This window comes from Tupaia chinensis, unplaced genomic scaffold (genome assembly GCF_000334495.1).
Source record: "Tupaia chinensis unplaced genomic scaffold, TupChi_1.0 Scaffold141943_1, whole genome shotgun sequence".
NCBI classification, from domain to species: Eukaryota; Metazoa; Chordata; class Mammalia; order Scandentia; family Tupaiidae; genus Tupaia; species Tupaia belangeri.
This window is the reverse complement of record NW_006201797.1, coordinates 885,617-890,237: the sequence shown is the minus strand read 5'-3', so window position 1 is coordinate 890,237 and position 4,621 is coordinate 885,617.

The following is a 4,621-nucleotide window of genomic DNA, read 5'->3' as shown; positions in this document are numbered from 1 at the left end:
CGTCGTGGCCATCCCCCCTGGGGGGTGATTTCTCGCTTTCTGTCTCTCTGTCTCTCTCTGTCTGGCGAGCGGATGCGCCCTATAGCAAAAACCTCTCCAATAAATAAGTAAATAAATAAATAAAGATTTATAAACTACAAAACCCTTTTGAAGGAAATTTAAAACCTTAACCAATGGGGGAATCAGCAGATGGCGTAATGATTATATTGCTGGACTCCCACACAGTTTACCATAGTTTGAGTCTCAGACCTTGTGACTTAAAACTCATACTGAGTGCATGCATGTGTGTGTTCAAAATCCTGAGAAGAGAATGGAGGAAAAGGGATTGTGGCATGGTCATCCTGGAGGGTGATTTCTGCTTTCTGTTTCTCTGTCTCTCTGGTGAACACACATACCTTATAGCAAAAATCTCTCTTACAAAAAAAAAAAAACAAAAATACTTTGGGATCAGTAGTTGCCATAATGGCTATGTTGCTGGACTCCCATATAGTCAACCATGGTTTGAGTCCCAGACCCAGTGGCTTGAACTCACACCGGGCACATGTGCGTGCGTGCCCAAGATCCTGAGAGGAAAATGGAAGAGAAGGGATTGCGGGCCTGGCCATCCCCCCCCCCAGGGTGGGTGTGTGATTTTCTAACTTTCTATCTCTCATCTATCTCTTTCTGGCAAGCACACACGCCCTATAGCAAAAACCTCTCAAAAAAAAAAAAAAAAAACAATAAAAAAAATATTCCTTAACCATGGAATGGAAGACAGCAACATTCTCCAAAGTGATCTACAGATTCAATACTCTTATCAAAATTTTAACAGCATTTTTGTAAAAATGGAAAAGTTGATCCTAAAATTAATATGAAATTGCAGGGGGCAGCAGGTGGCATGGAGGTTAAAAGAGCTAGACACTCCCACATGGCTGACCACGGCTCAAGTCCTGGAATTGGTGGTTTGCTTTCTTACTTTCCCAGTCTCTCTCTCTGTGTGTCTCTCTCTGGTCAAATTAAAATAAATGAACAAATAAATTTAAATAAATAATTCTTTAAAAAGAAAAAATATGCAATTGCAAAGGATGCACAAAATTGAGCTCACATTTTCTGATTTAAAAACTTACTATTATAGAGACCAGCAGATGGCATAATGGTTATGTTGCTGGACACCCATGTAATCGACTGTGGTTTGAGTCCCAGACCTGGTGGCTTAAACTCACACCAGGTGTGTGTACATGCATGTCCAAGATCCCAAGAGGAGAACGGAGGAGAAAGGATTGTGGGCATGGCCATCCCCTCAGTGGGTGCTTTTTTGCTTTCTGTCTGTTTCTGTGTCTTCCCAACGAACACATGCACCATATAGCAAGAATCTCTCTTAAAAAAAAACAAACAAAAAAAAACTTACTATTATAGAAAAATAATCTATAAAGTGTGATATTGGCATAGACAAGTGCGACAAATATAAAAATCCAGAAATAAACCCTTGTATCTATAGTCAATTGATGGCATCCATAATGCCACGATGGTTCAAAGGGGAAATGAGTCCCTTGAACAAATGGTGTTGAAGAACCATCCACATGTAAAAATACAAAAAAAATGAAATTGGACTCTTACAGCATATATAAAAGTTAATTCAAAATGGATCAAAGACCTAAATATAAAAACTATAAACTACTTAGGGGAAAAGACAAGCATAAATCGTGAGACCTCTCAGTTCTGTTTCCTTTCTACCTGGTTATGGCCTAGTTCAAGGTGTCCATAGGATGGAGTTCTGCTGTTGTAGATGGGCCAGTTGAGTGTGGGGACCAGGCTAAAGCTGCTTCTGAAGAGTCTGAATCTTGCGCTGCCATGGTTGTCCCTCCTTCATATGCTCCTGGTCTCTGGCCTGCATGTGCAACTGCATAGCCAGCAATCCCCTTCTCCCAGGCCATGGGATGCTTTTTCACCTTGCCCTCCCTAGCTGCTGCCATGGCCTTTTCTGCTGCAACCTCACTGAGTTCCCTAAGTCCACTCTTGAAGATAGCTGTGTCTTCCTGCTCTGTGGCCAGTAGCTTTTCTTGCTCTCCTAATTGATGGTTTAGAATTGCCACAGGATCAGGCCAGCAGGTGGTGTGGTGGCTAAGGACGCTGGATTCCCATATGGCCAACTGTGGTTCAAGTCCCGGACCTGGTGACTTGCTTTCTCCCTCTCCCTTTTTCTCTCTCGTCAGATTAAATCACAGTAAGTGGAATTAAGATAAATAACTCTCTAAAAAAAATAATAATAATAATGCCACAGCATCAGCCCAGTGTGGAGTGGAGAATAATTCAATCTAAAAGGAGTAGGTTTATTAGTAGATTGGCATACAAATGAACAATCTCTCTTTCAGTGTCCTGCCTGCAATAAAAGCAAATATCATGAAATGAAGAATTTCTCAATGTTCTTTCAGTTGTAGGTTAAAATAAGGACAAAAAAGTACCTTTGGTGTGGGTTCCTGCAACTGCTATTATTGGAAAGACCTCAGCTTATCAACTTTTGGGGGTTTTGATTCCAAAATCCTCTCCAAAAGTTCAGCTAAAGTCACCAACTCAGACATCTATAATTTCCTACACCAGTTTATGTTTCTTTTGTTTGTTTGTTTTGGAGAGGTTTTCGCTATAGGGCGCATGCGCTCGCCAGACAGACAGAGAGACAGAGACAGAAAGCGAGAAATCACCCCCCCAGGGGAGATGGTCACGCCGCAATCCCTTCTCCTCCATTCTCCTCTCAGGATCTTGGGCACACACGCACACGCGCCCAGCGTGAGTTTTTAAGCCACCGAGTCGGGGACACAAACCGCTACATGGGAGTCCAGCGACATAGCCATTACGCTAACTGCTGGTTCCCGACCAGTTTATGTTTCTTAATAGACTGCTAAATTTGGAACAAGGCCCATTTATAGTTAATTTATAGTTAAAAACGTTTCAGTCCCTACAGGAAAAGTCTTCTCACTGTATTCTCATTCTGAAACCAGAATGTTTCACCAAGTGTTTCCGAATGAGCCCTATAATCTGAAACTGGCTCACCCTCTTTTCAGTCTGCAAAAATTGTACAATGGATCAATTAAAACTTTATGGTGGAAAACCTTAGGAAGTGAACTTACAAGGTTTTCAGCCATTCTAGCTCCCTATGGCTCTTTTTGTGGAGGTTTCAGAGGGATTTTTGACATCCTCCATTCCTTCCTGTCCTGCCAGCCATCGGAAGCTTCCTCAGGTCCAGTATCATATGAATAAACTCGGAAAGATCCTGGATTGTGCACTTCCATGTGAACTCTATAAATTCCTTGGTGAATTTGTGAGGATTTTCTCTTGAAATAAGAAAGTCTTTCACAGGGGCCCTAAGCTCATGGCAGGTCAGCCTAGCTGTTCAGTCTCACTTTGTAAGGCATTTGTCTAACTTCTCTCTTCCATATTATCCTCATGGTGAAACGGTAATTGAGCAGAAATTCAATGGACTCAGGTCATTGAGGCAAAGACGAATAGGGAAAGGAAAAGTTATATGGTCAAGATATAGTTCTTTCTTGTCATGTTCTCAGTTTGTTCTTTTTTTTTTTTTGAGAGCTTTTTTTTTTTTTTTTTTGCTATAGGGCATGTGTGCTTGCCAGCAGACAGAGAGAGAGAGAGAGAGAGATAGAAAGCAAGAAATCATCCCCCAGGGGGGATGGCCATGCTGCAATCCCTTCTCCTCCATTCTCCTCTCAGGATCTTGGATACGCACGCACTTGCGCCCAGCGTGAGTTTAAGCCACAGGGTCCGGGACTCGAACCGCAGTCGACTACGTGGGAGTCCAGCGACATAGCCATTACGCTAACTGCTGGTCCCTGTTCCTTAAGTTTTTCATGTGACTTCTGTAAAGAATCTTTTGGGTACGCCAGTGCACTCATGAGAGAGACCAAGAGACAAAAAGCAAGAAATCACCCCCAAGGAGTGATGGCCATGCTACAATCCCTTCATTCTCTTCTCAGGATTTTGGGTACACACGCACACGAAGCTGGCAAGTTTTAAGCCAGATTTGGGACTCAAACTGCAGTCAGCCATGTGGGAGTCCAGAGCCTTAACCACTAGGCCACCTGCTTGCCCTGAGAGACAATTTTTGACTGATCTAATCTTAAGTGCATCTGATACCAATTTTAAAAAACCCTGTCATTGTTTTTGATCCTTTCTTTTCTAACATGTCCTATTAGTAAATTTTATCCAAATTAAAACTTCTCCATTGTGGCCACTTTCATTCTAAGTGATCTCTAGTAAGACTAACAAATTCTAAAAAATACCCAAGTTCAAGGCTGGTCGATGGTGTGGTAGTTAAGGTGCTGGTCTCCCATGTAGCCAAATGCAGTTTGAGTCCCAGACCTGATGGCTTGCTTGCTCACTTTCCTTCTCTCTATCCATCTCTGGTGAATTAAAAATAATAAATAACAGTAATAAATAATTTTTTTAAATGGAAGTTTGAGGTCCCTAATTTATATACATTAAGTTAGCTGGAGTCTCAAGACTACTTGAATTGCTGGCCCCCCTCTGGGGGCCCCCCGCGGCCGGGGGCTTATGCCCCTGCACAGCCGCGTGCCGGAACGGCCGGCCCCCCCTGGCCTCTCCGGCGGGGCCGGCCTCCCTGGCCTCTCCT